At 40.5% G+C, this 12070-nt stretch overlaps 1 protein-coding gene across 1 annotated transcript in view; it reads right to left on the bottom strand.

The window, feature by feature from the left end:
- Positions 1-11609, bottom strand: part of HSD17B3 (hydroxysteroid 17-beta dehydrogenase 3) — a 54037-nt gene extending 42428 nt beyond the window's left edge. Inside the window, exon 1 of the mRNA XM_088793632.1 lies at positions 11477-11609. The gene's annotated coding sequence lies outside the window, so the exon portion shown is untranslated. The remainder of the gene's footprint in view (positions 1-11476) is intronic.
- Between the last annotated feature and the right edge of the window lie 461 nt (positions 11610-12070).

The following is a 12070-nucleotide window of genomic DNA, read 5'->3' as shown; positions in this document are numbered from 1 at the left end:
TTTAGCATATTTAAAAATTAGCTAAAAACTGAATTTAGCCAAGGTCCTGAGAGAAACAGCACAGTCAAACTGGGTAACTTAAAGAGAGCTTAATAAAAGGACGATTTACAAAGCATGTGCAGGGTGTAGAAAAACCACAATAACCTGGGGATAATAACAGCTGTGCTGTTGTCACTTGTGGACCTGAAAGGCTTGAGGAATGAACAGTTACCAAGACTGGAGAAAGAGAGCTGTGTGGAGAGGTACACCTGTGAGAACTGCAACCTTCAGCAGAAGGACACAGCCAGCACTTCATGATCCACAGGAAGAGAGCAGAAAAGAACCCAGCCTCACTCTCCTCTCTCCCTCTTCCCTATTGCCAGTGTCCCCAACTACCAAACCCAGCTGAAACCACAGGCCAACTGAGCTCATTGGTGCAAGGTCTGCATTCCAGGGCACAGAGCATGGTGAAGAGGACAGAGAATGGGTCCAGAGGAGCCAGTAGAAAAACCCAACACACACCCACCTCTGGGAGTTAACTGTTAACCAACTGCTGCAGAAATGCAGGCAAAGACTAGCCAATCTTAAATACGAATTTACCATATGATCCATTGATTCCACTCCTCGGTGATCTACCCAAGACAAATAGAAACATGTTCATACAAAAACTTGCATATGTGGCATTATCATTGTGGGGACAGAGCCCCAGAAAGCAGTTTCCAGGCTCTCGACCTCACATAGACAGGTGCTGGCTCAGGTAGTAAATGGACATCAACTGTGATTGCATGGCCATCAGCCATGGCTAGTTGGCCGTCAGCTGTAACCAGTGAGCCATTGACCACTAATATAACTGCTGTGGCTACGCTAGCAGAGAGAGAGAAAGAATGGGGCTAGCTAGAAGATGGCGGCTGGGCGGGCAAGCGTGGATGGCGGTTTGCGGACAGTGTGGATCCAGCCTCCAGTGAGAGTATAGTGCCGCCAGAGAGAATATAGTGGTATGACTCCCTTACTTATGGCTCCGTGGGTGTTCCTTTTTGGCCTCACCATATCCTGCATTCTTGTATGGGGAGCAGGAGCAGAGACCCCGCAGGCCTCCCTCCACGACAATCATATTGCCAAAAAATGGGAACAACCTAAAAAACATTCATCAGCTGGTAAATGAATAAACAAATTGTGGTCTATCCATACAACGGAATATTATTCTGCAATAAAAATGAAGGAACCACAGACACCTGCTACAACATGGATGAACCTGAAAAATATTATGCCAAGTGAAAGAAGCCAGTGACAAGGGACAACATATTGTGTGATGACTTTGTATGAAATGTCTAGAAAGGATTAGTGGCAGCCTAGGGCTCAGGATGGGAAGGAAGTATTAGCAGTGACCAGGTGTAAGGGATCTTATCAGGACCTGATAAGTGATGGAAATGTTCTAAAGCTGGATGGTGATTGTAGTGAACAACTTGGATAATTTACAAAAAAATCATTGAATTGTATACTTAAGACAGGTGAATTTTCTGCTATGTAACTTATATCTCAAGAAACTGTTTAAAATATAAAAATTAACTGACCCACATGCATGTCATATCATCTATGCTGAAGATTTTTAAAGAAAGTTACATTCATTTTAACAGGTGATCTTCAGTCATAACGTGTTGGACATATAAAAAAGATATTATAATTAGGGGTGATAGTCTACATCTGTTGTTCCCTCTAAATAGTTTATTTCCTGTTATACTTATTCACTGGCAGTTTGGCCGGAACACTGCTATGGTTTAAAAGAAAAATAAACCACAGAAATGCTCTCAAAGACTCTCCTGCTGATTTTAACGGACCCTAGATAAAGCTCCGTTCTGGCCAGACTGAGCAAAACAGGGGAAAGCAGGAAGCAGATTTCCTAATAGAAACACATCTTCAGCTGTGCCTGTCTCATTCTTTCTGCTGGAAAACAAGTACCACGGAAAAACTAACAGAGAAATGTGAAACTTAAGGTAAACTATGCACTCTGGGTGATGATGACAGTGTAAATTCATCGATTGTAACAACTGTCCCACTCTGGTGCGGGATGTCCAAGAGTAGGGCAGCTGAGCATATGTGTGGGGGCAGGTGGTATGGGAAATCTCTGTACCTTCTACTCAATTTTGTGGTCAACCTAAAACTTCTCTAAAAATAATAAGTCTATATACAAACTTTAAAATAAATACAAAATAAAAAGATTAAAAAATAAAAACCAAAGATTGTCCCATTTCAAGGGGGACTCTGCCAATGATATCCTGGAGTCTTCTCTCTCTCTCCATGGAAAATCCCTGCTCCCACCTCCAGCCCTCAACTTTGAGTCTTGGGATCCATCAAAGGATGGTTAAAGAAGTAAGAACCTTTGTCTCACAATGCACTTCATCAGTCTCCTGCAGGGTAGATTGTCCATTAAATGGGAAACAATTTGCATTTTCAGCACAAAAGATGCCCTCTGCCTGTTGAGCTTCCAGCTTCTCCTGAATTGTGCCATTTCTCTCAAGAGCCATAGACATTTTAAAGTTTCCTTGTGAAGTAGTCTGGACTAGGAGGGGATGCAGGGAAACCTTGATTGCCTGGGCTGGCATTGTTCCCTTTGTCCACTTGAGCAGAGCTCAATCTTATTTCCAGAATGCCCAGGCTGACAGGTTCCATATGTGGGTTTTGCTGCCCCTTTTTTCAGGGAGTTAAGCTAAAGAAGTGCTCCCTTTCCCAGAATTCACTGCAGAGCACCGTCCTAAAGAAGAATGGCTGCTGCCAAGATGAATGGGCCCTGTTTTCCTTCTAGTGTATGTTAAGCCCTGGGTCAAGGAAGGTGCTTGTCACTACTAATATATAACAGGTGGGAGGAATGCCAGGGAAGACAGAGCTTCCTCTGTGTGACAGTGAATAAAGAAGCTTAGATTCAGGTGCTAAAGAAGGAAAAGTGGTGTGAAAAAGAGCTTGAAGCAGTGGTTTCAGACATGCAGCAGAGCAGGCCTACTTGTGTCCTTTCTCTCGGGCCCATCCTTCTCCACATTTTTTTCCCACCTGCTTCCAGTATGCTTGAAATTCCTTTAGCAGGAGGTGATGTCTCTCTTGCCACTCTAAATATAAATATAGATTAAGTTAAAGTGCAATATAGAATAGGCTTCTAGAAAGATGGAGTAAAAGTATTCTTCCCCTTTCATACCATGAAATGCAACTACAAAGTGCAACCTAAATATAATACATTAAAAAATAATAAGAAGATTCTAAAAGATGGAGAGAAGATCAGCTAAAAGCCTCATGTATCCCATATTTACCATCAGAGATGCTGTCAATTCAGAAACACATACATAAAAAGTACTAACAAAAGCCTGCTCTCTAACCAAAGCACCAGAAAAGGGGCAGCCTAGCAAGGCAGAAAACTTTAGATAATAACTGCTTTACTCCAGGCAAACAACTCAAAAAAATAATAAAATAAAATCTATGGTCCTACCCCAACCCCTGCCCACAAAGGCTGAGTGAGGAGCTAAGACTTTCATCTTGGTGATGCAGCTGTAACAAGGGCCCCAACCCCCTGCCAGATTGGCATCAGAAAAGGCTGAGTAGGAAGCTAGAACTTACATCCAACCACCTCCCACCCCCACCCCCTGCCATGGTCAGCAGAGACCTGAACATCTATTTCCACTTGGCAGTACCAAGAAACCCCTTCCCTGCCCTCTCCTCTCCCTTCTTCCTAGAACGATGACAGAAAACGAATAGTGGAGAGTCAGGGCTTTCATCCATCATCCCAGTGGTACTGAGGCTGCCTTCCCCAAGGACTACTGGAGGACTCGTGGGGAGCAGTAAGGAGGCACTTTTGCCCCTCCCATCTTGAGTGACCTAGTGGGAAGTGAGCACTCTCACTCCCACCCAGCAGTAACAAGGAGGCAGCACCCCCCCAACGAAGGTCAAGTGGAAAACCTGGGCTTCTACCTTATCTGGTAGGAACAAATCAGCACCCAGCCCCCTGCTGCAGCAATTTGGTATAGGCCTAAAACAAAAGATTGAAATAAGATCTAGCATCTCATTACATAAAACCAAAATGTCCAAGATTCAATCAAAAATCACTCATTACACCAAGAACCAGGAGGTCTCAATTAGAGTGAAATAAAAACAATCAACAGGTAAAGAGAGGGAGATCCAAGATCGCGGAGTAGATAAAGGTTCAGCTTGCCTCCTTTCGTGAAGACATTAAAATTACAACTAAATTATAGAACAATCAACCTGGAGAACCATCTGAAGTCTAGCTGAACAGAAGTGTTATACTTAGACTATAAAGAAGAAGCCACATCAAGACTAGTAGGAGAGACAGAGACAAAAAAAATGGCTGGCCCCAAACATCTGTGTGGTGGTTGAAAATCAGGAGAAATATCTCAACTGTTGAGGTTCTCCCCAGAGAGGTGAGGGACCCCAGCCCCACACCAACCTCCCCAGCCCAGAGTACTGAAGCTAGGAAGAGGAACCACCACAACAACTGGCTGCGAAAAACAGTGGGGGATTCCGACCATCAAGGTGGGATAGAAGGCTGCGGGAAACCCAGACATCTTCTTAAACGGCCCGTGCACAGACTCTCTTACTCACAGGCACTCACCTTGGGCTCTGGCAAAAAGACAGTAACTCGGGGGATGTCAGAGATATATGAGGGGCAGACTGAAGCGTATGGCTTCAGAGGCAGGGCTGGGCCACAGTTGCTATTTTCCCTGTGTGGGGTCCTTCTCCCGTGCAGCTGGCAGTCGGACACCACCTTTCCTGTGTTGGCCTCCCCACAGCCCAAATCTGAATCTAATTGGGCTGGTGAGCAATGCTGCTCCATCCTGCTGACTCACTAAGACCCCACTCCACCCAACTCACCCAACAACAGGGGCACTTTCTTGGTGAGCAGCCAGCCCCATCCACATTGCACTTTCTTGGAAAACTATTAGAATTCATGGGCCCCAGGTAGGTGGTGACTGGCCTTAGTGTGCTCAGAGATTTTTGCTGAGTAGCTCCAGGCTCAGCACTGGCATCAAACCAGAGTCTACATTAAGGTGTTAACCATAACTCATCCCACTCTATTGATTCCCTGAGACCCTGCCTCACCCAACTCACATACTGTATGAGGCTTTATCAGTGGCTGAACCTGAATCTCAAGGGAGCCAGCAGGTGGCAGCAGGCCTCGGAGTGTCCTGGCAATTTGTGGGGATACCCCAAGCCTGGTACTGGTGGTAGCCATCCTTGGTTCACACCACAGCTTCTCCTTCACACCTCCAGGGGTAGCACAGGTAGTAAACAACCATGAATCGCTTTGTAGCTTCTACCAGGTAGTCCTAGCTGATAACAGGTAGTAGGTGACCTGGGCCTGCACCAGAGTCCCTTGCAAGAGTCCCCAGAAGCAATATACTTGGAGGTTGGCTTTAGACCACAGCAGAACACTGCTCAATTAGCCCCATAAGCAGAACACCCAAAGGGCAGTCTCAACAGGCACCAGAGCCCACTGGGGAAAATCCCACTCAGTGGTGTAAGCCCCCCACACAGCAGCCTGTAAGCTGTGGACATAGTCAAACCCCACAGCCAATCAATCTGAGGGTCAATCCAACTTACTGACATGCCAATAGCAATCAAGAGTTAACTACAACAGAAGGGCACACACAACCCACACAAAGGACACTCCTGGAACAGCTATAACAGGTGATTAGGGAGACTGTGCCAGGGCCCCACAGGGCACTTACTACATAAGTCCACCGGCCAAGGCTGGGAGACGTAGAAGATTTACCTAATACATAGAAACAAACACAGAGAAGCAGCCAAAATGAGGAAACAAAGAAATACAGCCCAAACAAAATAACAGGAAAAAACTCCAGAAAAAGAACCAAACGAAATTCAGACAAGTAACCTAACAGAGACAGGTTATAAAGACGTTCAAGGAACTTAGTGAGAACTTCAACAAAGAGATAGCAAACATAAAAAAAGACATAGAAACCATTAAAAAAAAAAACAACAGTCAGAAGTGAAGACTACAATAACTGAACTGAAGAATGTACTAGAGGGAATCACCAGCAGACTAGATGAAGCAGAGGACTGAATTAACTATTTGGAAGACAAGGTAGTACAAAACACCCAATCAGAACAGCAAAAAGAAAACAGATTCCAAAAAAAAAATGAGGATAATTTAAGTGACTGATGGGACAATATCAAGTAAAACAACATTAGCATCATAGGTGTACCAGAAGGAGAAAATAGAAAGCCAAGGATTGAGAACATATTTGAAGAAAAAATGACTGAAAACTTCCCTAACCTGGTGAAGGAATAGACATATAAGTTCAGTAAGCACAGAATCCCAAACAAGATGAACACAAACAAGCCTACATCAGGCCACATTATAATTAGAATGGCAAATGTTAAAGATGAAGAGCACCAAGAGAAAGGCAACTAGTAACTTATGATGGAGCTCCCATAAGATTGCCAGCTGACTTTTCAACAGACACTTTGCAGGCTGGAAGGGATTGGCACAAAATAGTCAACATGATGGAAAGCAAGGACCTACAATCAAGTTTACTCTACCAAGCAAAACTATCATTTAGAATCAATGGACAGATGAAGATTTTCCCAGACAAGAAAAAGCTAAAGGAGTTCATCATCACCAAACCTGTATTACAAGGAATGTTAAAGGGATTTCTTTAAGGTAGGAGGGAAAAAATCAAAATTATGAATAACAAAATGGCAATAGCTATATATGTATCAGCAATAACTTTCGATGTAAATGGATTAAATGCTCCACTCAAAAGAAAAAGGAGGGCTGAATGGGAAAGAAAACACACAATGTTATATATAGGTGATGTATTACAGAATTGTACATCTGAAATCTATGTAACTTTACTAACCATTGTTACTCCAATAAACTTTAATAAATAAAAAAAACCTTACATATGCTGCCTACAAAGAGAATCACTTCAGATTGAAAGACACATGCAGACTGAAAGTAAAAGGATAGAAAAAGATATATCATGAAAATGGAAATTAAAAAAAAAAAAGGATCGAGTAGTAATACTTATACCAGAAAAAAATAAACTTTAAAACAAAGGCTACAACTAGAGATAAAAAAAGACTTAGTACTTCCACCTCAGGGTATTTATCTGAAGAAATCCAATCACTACTTTGAAGGCACATAGGCATCCATATGTTCATTATAGCATTGTTTACAATGGCCAAGATGTGGAGGCAGCCTGGGTGTCCATAGATGGATGAATAAATAAAGAGGGGGGGTGGTACATATATACAATGAAATGTTGCTCAGCCATGGAAAGGAATGGGTTCCTGCCATCTATGGTGGCATAGATGGATCTGGAGGATTCTGTGTTGAGTGGAGTGTAAGATAGAGAAAGACAGATGCAATGTGATTTCACTTATATAGAATCGAAAGAACAAAGTAAACAAAGAAAACAGAAACAAGCTCATAGATACAGAGAACATGTTGATGGTTGCCAGATGGGAGGGGGGTTGGAGATGAGTGAAAAAGGGGAAGGGATTAAGAAGTACAAATTGGTTGTTACACAGTAGTCCTGGGGATGTAGGGTAACATAAGGAATAGCCAATAATATTGTCATAACTATCTATGGTGTCATATTGGTACTACATTTATTGGAGTCATAGATGGAAGGGGGTTGGGGAACAGGGTGAAAAAGGTGAAGGAATTAAGACGTACAAACTAGTAGTTACAAAATAGTCATGGGGATGTAAAGTAGGAATGTAGTCAATAATATGGTAATTGACTACATAAGGAATGTAGTCAAAAATATGGTAATAACTATAGTGCCAGGTGACTACTAGACTAATCAGGGGGATCATTTCTTAAATTACACAAATGTCTAACCACAAAGTTGTACACCTGAAATTAATATAAAACAATACTGAACGTCAACTGTAATTGAAAAATTTTAAAAAGGGGGGGAAAGGTAAAGGGTAATAAGAGGTCCAAATTTCCAGGTATAAAACAAATAAGTCATGGGGATGTAATGTACAGCATGGGGATTATAGTCACTAATATTGTGGTAGCATAATATGGTGTCAGATGGTTGCTGGACTTATCATGGTGATCACTTCTTTAGGTATATAAATGTTGAATAACTATGGTGTCCACGTGAAACTTATAAAATATTTTATGTTAGCTATAGTTTAATAAAAGTCTTAAAAAAAACAAAAACCAGATGCCAACATTGAGATGACACAAATGTTAGAATTATCTGACTAGGATTTTAAAGCAGCCATTATAAAAAACGCTTCAATGAGCAATAACAAACAATTAAAACAAATGAAAAATGGAAAGTTTCAGCAAAGAAATAGTATATATAAAGAAGAATGAAATGGAAATTTTAGAAATTTTTAGAAACCGAAAAATACAATAAGCAAAATTAAAAATTGGATGGATGGGCTCAATAGCAGAATGGAGGGGACCAAGGAAAGAATCAGAGAACTTAAAGATAAAATGATAAAAATTACTAAATATAAACAAGAGAGAAAAAATATACTAAAAAAATGAACAGCATCTCGGAGACCCATTGGACTATAAGAAAGATCTAACATCCTTGCATTGGAGTCCCAGAAGAAAAGAGGACTGGGCAGGAGTAGTAGTCAAAAAAAATAATGAATGAACAATTTCCAAATTTGTGAAAAGACATAAACCTAAAAATTCAATAGGCTGAGTGAAACTCAAACAAGATAAACCCAAAGAAATCCAAATGAAGAAACATCATAACAAACTTCTGAAAACTAAAGACAAAGAAAAAAAATCTTGAAAGCAGTGAGAGAGAAACAACACCTTACTTAAAGCAGGAAAACAATTCAAATGGCGTCGAACTTATAAACTATAGAGGCCAGAAGGAAGTAGCACAACATTTTTAAAGTGCTGAAAGAAAACAATTTTCAACATAAATCCTATATCCAGCAAAATTATCATTCAGGAATGAAGGAGAAGTTGAGACATTCTCTGATGAAAGAAAACAAAGAGAATTTGTCACCAGCACACCTACCCTAAAAGAATAGCTAAAGGAAGTTCTATAAACAGAAAGGAAAGAACAAAAGAAAGAATATTGGAACATCAAGAAGGAAGAACAATAGAAAGAGTGAAAAGATGGGTAAGTACAATACATTTTCCTTCTTTAAAAAATAAGCAATATATGGTAAAGGAAACAGTTTTATAATCCAATAATAGTTGACCTTGGAGAGCTTACTCTGTGCAAAGCATTTTGCCTGCCTCAGACCATTTAACCTTTACAAAAGCCCAGGTGGGATTGTCATCCCCTCCAGTTTATTGTTGTGGAAATTCTGCAGTGAGCCTGGGAGGCAGTTTGAACACAAAGATGGCTAATCGATCCCCAGCCTGAGGCTCTTAACCCTTACAGTCCACAGTATCCCAGACTTCGCATTACTTTCCTTGGATCAGCAGTTACCAGGGAAACAAGAATGGGCTCTCTGGAAGAGAGCCTGCATGAAGGAGAGGTAGGGGCCCAGAAAATTGTCTGAAACAGCCTTCAAAAAGAACAAAAGGAAACAAAGGAAAAAATTCTACAAGGAGAAGAGCAAAGCAAGAATTAGTCTAGAATAGAAACAGAAATCAGTACTTGAAGGCTCTTGGGAGGTATCTTTTGTGCTGGTAAAGACTGGGAGCCCAGAAACCATGTGTAACTTGTCCAAAATCTCCAGACAGTGTCAAAGTGAGGACTGGAACCCACATCTCCTCACCCCCAGGCCATCACTTTTGAAAACAGTAAAGAAACCAATGGCTAAGAAGAGATTCAATATGGGTCTCCTCTAAGTAGGAAAAAAAATGTGTCTTCATCATATGTCAAGCGTACTACAAGTAGGTCAGGTCAGCATGCATTTGAGAAAAGAACCTGGAAAATCATAAAGAAAGAACCTGAATTTCTTGGCAATCCAGAGAACTGAGAGGTAAGGCCATGGATTTTTTGAATGAGGGATTAGGCCCTTTCCAGAAACCTGGTCTAAGGTAAAAAAATAGTTACATAAAAGGTGATATAGTTTTAATGTAAATAGCTAAAAAAGCTTTCCTTCTGAATTTTTGAGTATAGAAGACACAAGCCTTTGGAAAGTGGTTGCTGAGTGGTCTCCCCAACTTTAGCACTCAAATATGATCACCCCTCTGCTGAGTGTCGGGCACTACTAGTCATCAGAAAGTTCTATATGTGAATTAAGATAAGAGCAAAGACTCTTAGCTCAAAACACCAGTTGAAGCCAAATGTCAGTACTAAAGAAATTATCATCAGGGGATGGAGGATGCAGACCCATCAGAGGATGAAGGATAGGGGCAGACCCAAAAGACCTGCACTAGGAGTTTCCTTAACTGGCATGATTAAAGTCCCAAAAGTTTCTATCTAATATCTAATATCAAGTGCCTCCCGTACACCTTGCCCTGTCCATTTCACATAAGATGAATTGGCATCTATCATGATGCAGGCCTTTGGAGACAAGAAAACACATGGGTACTACACCAGTGTTGAATGTAGTTTTGGTAACTGAAGTGCATTTCAGTATATTTTAAGGTATTAATGATTTTCCTTCCTTTTTTGTTTAACGAAGGGCGCAGCTCTAAGTGGCCCATGTGGCGATTGAACCGGCAAACTTGGTGTTAGTAGTAACGCGCTCTAACCAACTGAGCTAATCTGTCACCCGTGTTATTGATTTTTTAACAGCCATCCTCATGATTTCCAGGATTCATTCTGTTTCTTCTGTATTTTAAATGGTTCTAGAGGTCAGTGTAATAGATACTAGGAAGAAATAAAATATATAGGAATTCCAGGAAATAATACTTCATTAATGAAAATGTGGAATTTGTAATAATAATAATATATAAAACTACATATGCCATAATGTATTTTTTAAAGTATAACTACCCATCTATTATCTATCTATCTTCTATCTATCTGTCTGTCTGTCTGTCTGTCTATCTATAAAGAAACAAAAAGCCTAGAGAGAAATACTGAAAGACACTAATCATATTCCAGTGACTCCCGGCCCAATCATATCCTGTCTTTATATAGTATTTTGTAATGCCCATTAATCTTCTTGAAATTAAAGTCATGGATAATATCTCCTGCCTACCCAAATAATTTTTAAGTCAATATATGTCCTAGCTATAATGTAAAGGATAAATAAAAGAAAGATAGTTTATAATTTTTTAAATTGTGTTTACGTATATAAATGCTTATGGTACAGTTACACTAGAATATAACAATACCCCATGAAATTTTAAAACAACTCCAAAAAGGAGATACTGTCACCTTTGAATATCATTATATTTTTTTAAAAAGGTATCCAGGGAGTGAAATTATGACTTTCAAATTTCCTTTTTAACAAAAAATATTTTCCTTCATCAGTGAATGTCTATTACCTTTACAATCACAAAACTGGTGCTTAGGGTGGGTGTCACATGACTATAATGAGTTCAATACAAGGGGAGGAGAAAGTCTGGAAGAACACAACTTACCTCAAATGAATAAGCTTTCCCAATCCCATCTCCTGCTCCAGTGATCACTGCAAAAAGCAGAAAAGGTTTTAAGGGATAGAATTAATCTTTAAAGTCCTCTTTCTCGCTGGCTACATTTTCTTGCAGGCCTACTCTCTAGGACAGTTAATATTCCAAAGAAGCGCCCTCCTGCTCCCTACCCCCACCCTGCTCAACTGTGAAGTTCCCAGCCCTCAACTTCCTTACTGAACATTCAAAATGAAACTTTTTTTTTCTTTTTTCTTTGGAAGAGTTGGTGAGGCCATGAAAAAACACACTCCAAAATGAAACAAAGAACTTCAGCCAGGGAGCATTTCATTCAGACCCCATAAGGGTTTGGACATTTCTAAGCCTTAATTCATCAAGGGCAAGCCGTGTACCCTATTATCTCTCTACCCACACACTCAACTGTCACTGCAAGGACATTTCAAGTTTCCTGCTAAAAGTCGAGTTCTCTCCCACACAGAACAGCAGCAATCAAAGCCTGGAAGATAGGGAACTTAGCAAAGAGTAAAGTACAGAAAGACAAAAAAAGAATGAAATAAAATGAAGTGACCTGAAGAATTTATGCTCAAA

Source organism: Rhinolophus sinicus, chromosome 16, assembly GCF_057876585.1.
Source record: "Rhinolophus sinicus isolate RSI-liver-muscle chromosome 16, RSI-T2T, whole genome shotgun sequence".
NCBI classification, from domain to species: Eukaryota; Metazoa; Chordata; class Mammalia; order Chiroptera; family Rhinolophidae; genus Rhinolophus; species Rhinolophus sinicus.
Note: the sequence above shows the minus strand (reverse complement) of the source record. Positions and strands in the feature narration are given on the sequence as shown.